Source organism: Notamacropus eugenii, chromosome 2 (assembly GCF_028372415.1).
Source record: "Notamacropus eugenii isolate mMacEug1 chromosome 2, mMacEug1.pri_v2, whole genome shotgun sequence".
NCBI classification, from domain to species: Eukaryota; Metazoa; Chordata; class Mammalia; order Diprotodontia; family Macropodidae; genus Notamacropus; species Notamacropus eugenii.
In genome coordinates this window covers 20422085-20435087 of record NC_092873.1, presented here as the reverse complement: position 1 = coordinate 20435087, position 13003 = coordinate 20422085, and the positions used below count along the sequence as shown (strand labels likewise).

General features: G+C 44.2%; 1 long non-coding RNA gene across 1 annotated transcript; it reads right to left on the bottom strand.

The window, feature by feature from the left end:
- Window positions 1-8492: 8492 nt before the first annotated feature.
- LOC140524669 (uncharacterized) lies at window positions 8493-12974 on the bottom strand. Its single transcript, XR_011973794.1, has 3 exons — window positions 12476-12974; window positions 9250-9382; window positions 8493-8817 (listed from the first exon to the last, which is right to left on the bottom strand). It is a non-coding gene; the product is annotated as an uncharacterized lncRNA (long non-coding RNA).
- Between the last annotated feature and the right edge of the window lie 29 nt (window positions 12975-13003).

Genomic DNA, 13003 nt, shown 5'->3' with positions numbered 1-13003 from the left:
CTTTCCAGAGTCTGGGTTTTGTGGCCAATATGGCATTGATGCCCAAAAGTATAAGGAGTGACTTCTGATAGCAATCTTTGGATCCCAGCCCAGTACTAACTGAGATCAAGTTCACCTAACAATCATGCCACATCTGGATATGAAATCGGTGGAAACAATCCTCTGTAGGAACTGAGCCAGGATGTGAGAAATGAAATGACAGAGGGAGGATTAGATAGACCTCCAAGATTAGATTAGACCTCTGTTGTGTTTGTGCTGCTGTGTCCTTGAAGGAAATAACCCTTTGTAAAAACCAGTTCATGTTAAATAGTTAAATGGAGCTGGTGCTGCTTGTCACTAGTCCACTAACAATGGAATGTAGCAGCTAGTGGGGGCTGCAACTCATAGCAGTAGAAAACTCTAAGGCACCTGAACTTGGGAGAGAAGGGGCGGAGTAAACCCATGCTACCTCAGTAAATAAGAGTGTCTATAGATGTTAACGAGTGTTGCCTGGACCCAGAAATGGAATGAAAGCCATGGCTAAGCTCCATTTAGAGGAGGAGAGGTAGAGAGTCCAGCAATAGGAAATAAAAAGAGAGACTGGATGATGGGGAGCCAGAGGACCATGGAGTCACAACTGTGATTAATGCACACAGCGTGTTAAGGTTTGAAAACCACTTCATTACGTGCACTGAAGTGGGTGTTCTCATTATGCCCATTTTATAGGTGAGAAAACTGAGGCCCGGAGACAGATACTAGCATCGGCCATACAAGTGGTATCATTCTATGTTTTCTACATCCCTCCACTCATTCTCCCCAAGTTCACTGCTCTGCTCCCTTTTCTTTTCCCTTTTTATACCAGCAGAGGTGGGATCTGAACCCAAGGCCACTGACTCCAAATTCAGGGGCCTTTCCATTGTACCAAGTGGCCATGGTAGAAGGAAGATGGTTGGGGCTTCCTGGAGCCTGAGTCAAAGGGTGGGTCCTGAAGAATCCCAATAAGGCACCCCTCATCCTCTGAGATGCAGTGACCCCAGCCTCCTGGATACCCCCTGACTTCTGACTCTGGCTGACCCCTGCCCCAAGGCTGTCCCCCTCAGCTGCTCCTCCCAGGTCCTTCACATCTCAGCCTTCTTCAGAAAGTCTTTCCCAGTTCCCTTGTGATTTTCCTGACCACCTGCTCTCTCTCCCTTCCTGTTTATCCTGTCTAGAGTTTGCTTAGATAGAGTTGTTTGCACGTTGATTCCCCCCTTAGACCTTGAGCTCCCTGGAGACAGGGAGTGGTTTTTGCCTTTGTTTGTGTCTCCAGGGCTTTGCACAGTGTGTAGCACAAAGTAGGTGATTAATAAATACCTGTTTGTTGACTGATTGATAGTAGAAATTCATGAGAGCAGGACATTGGAAGTGGTGGTCTGATTCTAGAGTAACTGTCCAAGTGACACTTGGCCCCATCATGGCACTGATAATAATAATGTCTCGTGGAAACATGAACAGGAAGTGGGATGGGACAGGATGAAGACAACAGCAGGGGGGACTAGCTTGACAAGAGAGATGGGTGAGAATACAGCGAGATTTTTCATGTAGATTTATTCCATGAAATTGGCAAAAGTAGACCCCCTCCCTCCCAAGAAAGACTGGACAACTCGTGGTATATGAATGTCATGGAATATTATTGAGCAAAAAGAAATGACAAGCAGGAAGATTTCAGAGAAACCTGGGAAGACTTACTGATACTGAGTGAAGTGAGCAGAACCAGGAGAACATTGTACACAGTAACAGTAACATTGTAACAATGTAACCAATGAAATGACTCAGCTATTCTCAGTAATACAATGATCTAAGACAATTCCAAAGGACTCATGTTGGAAAATGCATCTACCTCCAGAGAAAGGATTGATAGAGTCCAAATGTAGACTGAAGCAGATTATTTTCACTTTATTTGTTTTGTTGTTTTTTTGTAAATCTTTTTCTTCTTTTTTAAAATTCCTAACATGGACATATGTTTTATATGATTGCACACATACACACACATATATGTATGTGTGTGTATATATAAAACTATATCAAATTGCTAACTGTCTTAGGAAAGGGGGAAAGGGAGGAAATCTAGAACTCAATTTTTTTTATATTCATTTTATAAAATGAATGTTAAAATTGTTGTTACATGTAATTGGAAAAAATAGTTGTTGTTGCTGTGTTCATCCTTTGTTGCTGAAGAAGACCATGCCATCAGGGGAATAATGAAATGACTTGCACTTGACATTGTTTTGGGTGAGGGAGGGCTGTGCAGGTCACCAGCCTCACTTCTCCTCCAGAGTCATCTGAATCCAGTGACCAGATATTCATTAAGATGACTGGAATATCACCTACATTTATTTAAAAATAAAAAATAGAACCCTAACTGATGGTGTCATGAAAAGAACCCTGGATTTTGAGCCAGAAGACCAGGGTTTGAATGCTGCCTCTGATACTTGCTCCCTGTATGATTTATCTCTCTGGGTCTCAGTTTCCTCATCTATAAAATGGAGGGGTTGGATTTGATGAGTTCTGAGTTCTCTTTTTTAAATCCCATGATCCTTCCATGATTAAATTCTGTATTGGCAGGGATACAGACAAACAGTCATGCCAATGCAGTGTTGGTGGCACTGCAGATCCAATATTTTGGAAAACTGCCAGGCCTAGAGGCCTGAGGGCTACCCGAGTCTTACCTTACCTATTGCAGGTCTTCGGCTGGCCAAACCGGATAAATGTATGAGAGAAGAGACTTTCCAGAGTCGAACAAGGGTTAGGCTTTATTCAGGGTCTTGGTTACATGTGCAGGGGGAACTCTTCCTTAGGAGAGAGAGAGATCTCCCAAGGAGGCAAAGATCTTACAGTAAGAGAATGAAAGAAGAAGTGGAAGTGGGAAGAGAGGGGAGAGGGAAGAGAGAAGGAAGAGGGGCCTTCTGTCCTCTAAGGGCCCCTCAGCGCTAAGAGCGCCTTCAGGCTTTCTTCACCCTACTTTAGCTCTCCCTCCGCATAGTTTGCACCTTAATACCATGCCTGTTAGATAACAATAGGTGTGCTCAGATCTGGGCCAATCTCGAGGGCGAGGGCGGGGATGCTCTCTCCCATCACGTTTCCCACGGGAAGAGGCAGAAATGCACGAGATAGCTCGGTCTCACACCTCAATTCCCTGCTGTTCCCTGGGGGGCCTCATGAGAACTCTAAGGTTTAGAAGTCCTCACTTTTACCTGCCCGAGACTGTCCACATGGAACTGAGCTTACACCCCCAACAGAAAACAATCTAAAAATATGCAGAGTTCACTAATCATGCCTTTTAACACAGTGATTCTTTGACTAGGGCTTTATCCTAAGGGTAATAAAAAGGGCAGGGGGGAGAACTTGGTTGACAATGAAATATTAAAGATACTTTATTTGTATTAGTAGAGATAACTTATATGGCCAATGAATGGGAAATAGCTAAATTAAGGCTTATTAATATAATGGCATAAATGGCACTATGGAAAAAAGAGATTATAAATACAAAGAAATAATTTTAATCAATAGTCAACCAATAAACATTTATTAAGCCCCTACTGTCTAGTAGGCACTGGGCTAAGCTAAGGATTTAGCTTAAATGGCTGCCTAAACAGAGGCAGATCTCCCAGCTCTCAAATATCTGCTCCAGCAAAAAAACTAAAAATTGCATCAAACCAAACAATGATTAAAAAAATTCCAATGACAAACTACATTAAATGGCATCTTTCATCCAAGGTCTACTAAAAAAAATATCTGCCAGAAGGTAATGGGCCATAGGAAAGGAGGCCAACAGTAGCATGGACAAATAAGCCTGCAGCTTTCCAGCCTAATCAGATATGATTAGGAACTATGTGTAGCATACTAGGCTTTGTGGCTGGAGGAGCAAGATCAAAGGGGCCCTGATAAAGTCCCCAGGAACTCAGAAAGCCTCAGAGCACTGATCTGGGGAGCCCTGGGGAGAAGTTCTGGAAGACAGGAGTCATCAAAGCAACTGGAGGTACACAACAGCTTAAATCAAGACAGCCTCTGCCTAGGGGCTTGAATATCCCTAACACTCTATATGGAGATGTCATAAAGGACCCTGAAGATCCAGAGCTTCTAACCTTAAAGATCTAGGTGGGGTGGGGAAGACTAACCCTGGGATCTGGGAGTCAGAGCAGGAACCCAGGGCAAGATCAAACCACATCACCCATCTCACCTAAAAGCACAATGAAGAGCACAAAGCCCCAGTTCAGGAATTAAAGTGAGAAAGATGAGAAAATATAACACAATGTCTAGTTTAAAAAATTATCGTAGATCTAAGAGAGTCCCCAAGAGAGGAATCAAGTACCTCTAGGACAACTGCAAGCAGTAACTCAGTACTAATGGTATTTCCACAAGCAAAAAACTAAAAAAAATGGAAGAAAGAATTAGGAGAATAAAACTTACAAGAAAAATTAGGAGAATAAGCTCACAAGAGAAATATATATTATATGTTTATAAATCTTACCCAAGTAACAGATTCCCTGAAAACTAGAATACATCAGACATCAATAGCTACATGAGGAAGTAAGAAATGTTAGAACAAAATTGAGACTGAAAAATATAAAATATTTGATATCAGAAACAACCAACAAGTAGAAATAATTTAAAAATCATTCCATTCCCTGAAAACTATAATTAAAAAAAAAAAAAACACAACAAACCTGACCACTAAGCATAATGCTAATGGGAGAAAAGTGGATCTTTCATGTAATAGAGGACTTTCAAGCATATCTGATGAAAAGACCTGAACCAAGTAAGAATTTTGAAATACAAACACAGTAATTCAGAAAAACCTAGAAAAGTACATTTATCTGAGGAATTGGAAAGGGTTGAATGATACAATGTTAACATTCTAATAGGAAAGAACCTTAATGTCTTTAGAGGATACTGAGGGAGCTAGAAAAACTGAGGTCCTGAGCATGGACTAGTTCTGCTCTGTGAGTTTTAAGAGGGGAAAGAAAAGAAAAAATAAAAGGAATATACTAAGGCAGATAGGAGAACCCCTATTTCTTGGGGTATGTAAGAAAATTACATAAACATGGAAGAAGAAAGTGAGACTTTAGGCATCAGACGAACATCATTCTGATCTGAAATGGACAAAGAAGGTTGTCACACACACACACACACACAGAGGCAGTTTTGTGTAGAAATACATCAAACACAGGGAAACAAGCAGGGATAAGGAGAAAGGCAGATTAAAAGGAAGGATAATAATTGCAAGAAAAATAAACTTCCTCAATCTGAAGGGGAGATTAAAAAGGAGATTTGAGGAGATCAATGGGGGAATTGCTAAACAAATTATGGTATATGAATGTAATAGAATATAGAATATTATTGGGCCATAATAAATGATTAAAAGTGCAGATTTTAGAAGCCTGGGTACTATGAACTGATAGAGAGCAAAGAGAGAAGAACCAGAAAAACAACAACATTGTAAATGAAAGCTAAAGCATTCTAATCAAAACGATGATCCATCCTGTGAAGGGAAGACTCGTGATGAAGCATGTTATCTGCCTCCTGACAGAGAAAGAATGGGCACAAGGTGCAGAAAGAGACATGTTCTGCTTGACTTTGTTTATTTGTAACAATGCTTTGGCTTTTTTCTCTTTGTTTTAAATGGAGGAGGAGGAGAGGGGAGGGAAGGCAATGCCAAAAGATAAGAAAGATGATGTAAAAAAAAAAGATGGCTAATGAAATCTAGTTTAAAAATACACCAAAGAGAACTGAAAGAAGATCAGAAGGGAGCACATGTGAGTAGGACAGTTTTGAAAGTAATGTGTTGCATTATGATATCCTTTGAAAAAAGAAGTTGTGTGAAATGGAGATCCATAGTTTCATCTGTAATCATCTTTTTTGTGTCCTGTGGATATGGAAGTGTTCTTTTTCCTGTTTAAGTTCAGAAAAAATGAAAAAATTGTTGTTCATTCTTCACTTTCTAAGAGGCTCAATGACATTATGGTTGATATCGTGACTCACACAAGAATTGGATTTAAGTGAGGCAGAGCTGCACCAAGACACAAGCCTCACTCTCTTCCAGAGAGTCATCAAGTCCAGAGGCAGGACAAAAGTTAGGATGATGGTAATGGATGACTTTGGCTGCTCTGACCAAGCTCTAAGTGCTCCACAACACCTTCTTTAGCTGCCTTCATGGCCAAAGGAACAAATTGTTCTTATCCTTCCCCTTCTGCTGGGGGAAGTCAATGCTTGGGGTAGGCACCTCCCTTAACTCCCTGAATGGGTTTGAGGACTGTCTGTTACACGATGATTTACCAGGGTGTGGCCACTGCGCACACTCCAGGTTTTTGGAAACACAGGTAAGGGCTGGTTGACAGGTAGACATCAAAGTTGGATGAGCAGCCCCAAAAGAGCTCAGCAGCCCTCCCACCAGAGGGGCTTGTCTTCCCTGACCCTCATAACAAGCAAATATGAAAAGACATGAAGCGACAAAAAAATGAAGTTAGCTGAGTAAGAAGTGACATGCACATCAATTACTAATGTATTTTTAAAGCACACACACACACAAACACACACACACACATACTCAAACACCAAATTTAGCAATTTTGTATGTACACAGATGAATACGGGAGACTCAAATATCTTTTTAAAGAAATTCCTTTTTGGTAAAATGTATGCTATATATTCCTTTTTTCATTAGGAAGCTTCTTTCAGGGTGGGAGAGTTTCATAGCATGCACAGGCACTTACTAAATGCTTGTCAAAATGAATTGGCTTCAATTTTAGCATGCGTTTAGACTTGCCCAATATTTGGTTGATTATTGATTGATGAATATTTGCTACAAATATTAAGGACATAAAGATGGCAGAAAAGAAATCTTGGAGTGTAACTATTGAACAACTAAGGCAACAAATGGAATGGCCCCACACTGGATGGCTCAAGTTTTCTCTGGCAAATAAATCACCAGTTGTGAATAAAGGAGAAGAAGGAAGGGGACCAAGGATGTAAACTCAACATTTTTTGGACAATAAGAAACCTTACAGAATATCTAATCTTACTGACAGGGAAACTAACACTCAGAGAGAGGAAGAAACTTGACCAGGGTCACATAGCTCTTGGTAGGAGGGTTTAGGACCGTGGGAAAGGTTGGAACCCCTGATATGCAGAACTAAAGCATCAACAAGTAATGAGATTGCTGATTGGCAGAAATGGGCGGGAATTTGTCCCAGACCTGTGAAGGACAGTTCTGTGCCCTCCTGTTCAGAGACACATATTGAGCCCAATCTGGAGAGCATGGTCAGGAGAGCATGTGATCAGGTGTGTATATGGACAGGGGAAGCTCATGGCCAGACCTTAGTTGGGAGCTGGGCAGGCAGATGTGGTAGGAGGTCAGGATGATGAGGTTTTCCAGGGTGACTCTGGGGCCCCAGCTGGGCATGGAAGCCAGTGAGACCAGAGGAAGCTGATGTGCTGGGAGAAGAAAGAGGAAGTCAGTGGCACCAGCACTGGTGCCCCAGGCAGCATAAGGAAAACAGATGTGCTATTGGTGCTCTCTGAGAAATGGAGAAAGGTCTTTATCTTCGTTTTTAAAAAGGAGAAGGTACCTCCCTCAAATGAAAAGTGCTCAAAGAATATGAGCACACACAAGGACACTTCTCAAAAGAACAGTTGCAAAGTATTCATGACTGTAAAAGAGATAATTACGCTAAGAACTCAGCTCTCCAGAGCACGTGCTTCTCTGAGCTGTACCCACCTGCCATGTGAAAGCTGGAGCGCAGGCAGGTATTCTGGGAGGTGTCCAGCCGGCTTCCTGTGGGCCTCTTTGAATAGCCATCGATCCAGCAACAAGGAGGATGAACTACTGTGGGTAGATGCAGAGAGGAGGCATCTCAGGCCTTCTCTCCCCTGGGGTCCTTGCTGAGAGCCCCAGTGCCAGGGCCAATGCCAAGAATATGCTCTCCCTACCCAGGGAGATATGAACATATGGCCTTATTGTGAATTCTTTCTCTGTCTATTCTGCTTCTAAGAGCAGAGGAAAGGAGTACTGGGAGATGGCCACAACCTTGGGAGTTTCTAAAGATTGAAGATCGTTCAAAAGGTTGCCCACAGCTAGACCTGGTGAGATCCAAGCAGATTGTTCGGAGAGGAAACTACCTAGCCTTGTTCTGGGGGACCTCATTAGAGTTGGGATAAGGACTCCCACAGTCTTATAGGGGAGAAAGACAGACAAACTGATGGATAAGTGGCACAGTGGATGGAGTGCCAGGCCTAGGGTCAGGAAGACTCATTTTCTTGAGTTTAAATATGGCCTCCAAGAGTTACTAGCTGCGTGACCTTGGGCTAGTCGCTTAACCCTATTTGCCTTGACTTCCTCATCTGTAAAATGAACTGGAGGAGGAAATGGCAAACCCGCCCAGTATCTTTTCCAAGAAAACCCTAAATGGGGGTCACAGAGAGTGAGACACACTGAAACACCTGAACAATAACAAAAAATAGATTAGACGGATAGATGTGGATGGATAGAGAATTTATTGAATACTTAATGTATCAAACATTGTGTGAAGACTGAGTCAGATCACAAATAAGAGAAACAACAATTTTAAAACTCTGGAGTTTCATCTCATACCTAGAAAACTGATTAAAAATGACAAAAGACGAGAACAATTGACCTTGGAGATATTATGGGAAGAACATCGTTGATGGAGCTGTGAACTGGCCCAACCATCTGGAAAACGATTTGGAATCATGCAAAGAAAATTGGCTCACATGCCCTTTTCCTTCTATCCAGAAATTCCATTCCCCAATAATTGCACTGACAAAAAGAACCTGGAGATACTAAAATATAATGGCACTTTTTGTATTAACAAGGAACCAGAAACAAACCAGATGACCATCCATTAGGGAATGGCCAAACACAGCATGGTACATGAATATAATAGAATACAATTGTATGATAATAAGAAATAAACATTAACCTAGAGAAACATGGGAAGACTCATCCTGAGAGGTGGCAGTGAGCAGAACCAGGATGATGATATTATTGAAGTGGACGTTATTCCCCGCCTCCCAGAGCCCCTGGGTTGAGAAATGTTTGTTGAGTTTCTAGGCAGGGTTGGTCCCTTCTTGCCTAGTAGCCACTTTCTGTTGTGCCCCCTTGCCTAGCAGCAACTTGGGCCCCCATCAAAACTGTTTTGTGAGATATGTTTGCTGTTAAAACTGCAAAGCTGTATCGGGAAGTGCCGAGATGCTTAAAAGGCACACACACACCTTAGTTCGGGGCTGCCTCCTCTGGGTTTTTCCATGAGACAGCTGCCGGCACAGCTAATAAAGATGCTCTCAAAATTCCCAATTGACTCTTGCCTGTGCTTTTTCTCGGTCTGTCCATTTCAGTTATAGCAACCTGGAAATGCAAATAACACCAGGACAATGAAACACAAAATAAGGAAACTCTAATTGTGAATTTGGTCCTAAGGAAGAGATGTGGGAAGACACCTCTCCCCACAATCCTTTGCAGAGCTGGGGTGACTTCATATGGTGTCAGACTTTTCAATATATTGGTCAATTTTGCTTCACTGGTTTTTTTCTCCGTTTTGTATTCTTTGTTATAAAGTCAGATGGAGACAGAGAAATGTAGGTGATGTAAAAACTAAATATAGCATTAGATTTTTTTTTTTAAGGACAAGCAACTGGTAACCATATGGAACCAGTACAGATTCACAACGAATAAGTCGGGATCAATTTTTGGTCTTTGACTTTGTCAGTTACTAGACCAATCAATTGGGAAATTGCTGTAAACAGTGGCTCTGGATTTCAGCAAGCCATCTGGCAATGCTTCATAATAGCCTCACGGACAAGATGGAAAAATGTTGGCTAGGTAAATAACTCAAAGGGAGTAATGATCATATGTTAATCTGGAAGGAAGAAATGGTCACCTGACAATGTCCTTGGTTGGCCCCATTAGGTACAACCTTTTTTTATCATTAACTTGAAGATGTGATTGGCAGGGAGGTAGGTGTAGCAAAACAAGTCACATGAACAAGGGTTTTGGTTGGCTGCAAGGTTGTCATTCCATTCCCCACATTTCTGTGAATCACCATGTGCAGGGCATTGAAGTAGGCACTGGAGGTGAGTCGAGTGGAACAGGATGCCAAAAGTCCTAATGAGCTCATCAGCTGTAGTAGCAGAGGTATTGCCAAAGAAGGGGCTACTCTAGGGTGACCCTGGAGCCCTGGGATCAATGGAAGAGATCAGGAAGGATGCCAGTCACTCACTTGGGGTCCCAGCATGATGAGGCTACACTTCTACTCAGAAGTAACCAATCAAATCCTTTGGCTTGAGGAGCCTGCCCCTTGAGGCTTCACTATTTAAACATTGTCCATAGGGTCATGAAAGCATGGTACTGGGTGAATCTGCCCATAGGTATACATTTGTTAATTTCCCTCAGTCAACATAGCAATACTCCATTTCCATTAAAGTGCAAGGGATGAGGACAACTTGGGAAGGACATTTGGTGCTGGGCAGTGTTGGGCTGAGAGGTCTCTATCTGCCTGGTCCTTCAGGCTCTCAACCCAGTGACATCCTGGATGCCTCCCTTGCTCTCTCTCTCACTCCTCACATCCAATATTGTGCCAAGGTGGCCTCTGTACCATCTCTCCAATTTGTCCCCTTGTCTCCCCTGAGGCTGTTCCCACCCAGATACAGGCACCCCATCACCTCAGGCCTGGATTACTGCAAGAGCTGCTGGGGGAGGGGGTCTGCCTGCCTGGTCTTCCAATCCATGCTCTACCCGGCTATCAAAGCCATCTTCCTACAGCAAAGGTCTGACTCATTTGCCTGTTTGATCAACTGCAATGGCTCTCTACCACCTCCAAGATCAAATATAAAATCTACTGCTTGGTTTTTAAAGCCTTTCATAACCTCCTACCTTTCCAGTCTTCTAATACCTCCCCTTTCTTTCCACTCAGTGAGCCCTGGCCCCTTCATTTTACTCATGAGGACTTTGAGACCCAGAGTAAACTGGCTTGCTCAGGGTCACACAACTAGGAAATGGTAGATCCAGCATCTGAACCTGGATTCTGACTCACAATCCATCTCTCCATTGCACCACAAAACACTCCTCTGGCTCAGTTTCCTTTCTTGTAAAAAAGAGGACACAAATATTTGCATAACCTCCCTCATAAGGCTGTGATCATTTAATGAAATCACATACACACACACAGAGTGTTTTATGAACCTTGAAGCACAAAATAATTGCAAATTATTAGTTACTGTTTTTACTGAAGTTTCCTGATGAATGAAGACTAGGAGGCAGAAGGAGGGGAGAAATATTAGCCGGGAGGGGTCAAGGAGAGGGCTAAGAGATTAATAGTTTGCTCACTATTAAATGATATAACAAAATACGCTTGTAAAATCCTATCTGGATTCAATTTTATTGGCATTTTGTGAGACAAGGTGTCTTCTAGGATGAGAAAGCTGAGGTTCAGAGAGGTGGCGAGTAGCCCAAGGTCCCTCAGCTGGAGCTAAGCTAGACCTCACAGTCAGGCCTTTGGCCCAAAGTCCAGAAGGAACAGTCACATCTGAATGCCTGATTTTTTGCTAATGTGAGTTTTTTCCTCCCCCTCCAAAAAAGGAACTAAACCAAGTTCCCCCAGTCTTAAAGAGAATGAACTGAAAAACCCTCAATTAAGAAACCAAAGCTCTAAGCAGTGTTCATCAACTTGGGAGTAAATAAACCAGCAGCAGGGGAGTCTTGGGATACTGGCAGGGGCCTGGACGCCATGGGCTCTCACAGCCAGCTCTCCCACAGCTTGCTCTTTGCAGGGTCTGAGCTCTTGGGAATTTCTATAATATCCTTAATGAGGCAACTTCTCTGTTCCCCCCAGGGGGGCCTCGGTCCCACAAAAGCTACCCTGGCTTTTCACAGCTCAACAGAGCAGAGATCGGAGAAGAAAGTAACTGTTTCACTGTGCACTTTGCCCCCCTTCCCTGGTTTCCCTCTTTTCTCCTTGGGAGATTTCCAGAATTCCTCCAAGATTAACCAGACTCATGGTATTAGTTAGTGGGACAAAGGGGACTGTCACCTGGAAGGTTTGGGTAACCAGCTGCACCTTGGCAGCTGAAACCTTCTCTGAAATGACTGCCCTGCCCCAGAGACCTTGGGTTCTGCCATCTTGCTCTCCAGCTCCCCATCTAGAGAAGAGGAAGGCCTGCCTCCAAAGGTCTCTAGCTATTGACTGAAGGGTTTGGAATGGGAGGGTAGCCCAAGCTTAGGTCCACAGAGACATATTTCAGTTTCCTCCAGGAGACTGCCAGGCACCTCTGTAAAATGACACCTTTCTGGTATCCTTGGAATCTGGGGGAGGGGGGGGGCCCAAGTTTTCCAGGGCAAAAGGCAGGAACTCTAAAAGCAGGCTTTTCTGACACTGACAGGGAGAGAAGAGGGAACCCAGGGCCAGCATGGCTGAGGGCCCAGGGAGGGCTCTGCAAACATCACCTTCGGCCTGATCACCCAGGCCTAGTGCAGGGGAGGGCAGCGTGGGCAGCGGAGGTCAAGGCTTCCCCGGGCAGCTGACCGGCCGGCCGTGGGTCTGTGGCCATCCCCTGGAGACTGCCTGGCTCTGGGGCAGAGTCAGCACCCTGCGAGAGTGAACAGCTGCCCCGGGAGAAGCGGCCCAGCTAGCGGCTCCGCTTCAAGCACTCAGGTGCCTCCTCTGGCCTGCCGGGCCAGGGTCCGAGCCCCCCGGGTCATCCCCAACTGCCCCGGCCTCCTGGCCTCCCCTCCCCCACTCGGGCTAACGTCAGTACATCCTCCAAGGCCCCAAAAAGGGTCCGATAAAGGCCTGTGACCAGTCAGTCCCCTGGCCTCCTGCTGGACTCCCCGGGACCTCTGCAGGCCAGGCTGGGGGGAGGGGGCTGGGAGGGAGGCCCCCCCTTCCTCCCCTCCCCCCATCTCGCCCTCCTCTCCTTTTTCCCTGTTTCCCCCCCAGGCCTTCCCTCCTTCTCCTCCGTCCCCTCCCCCTCC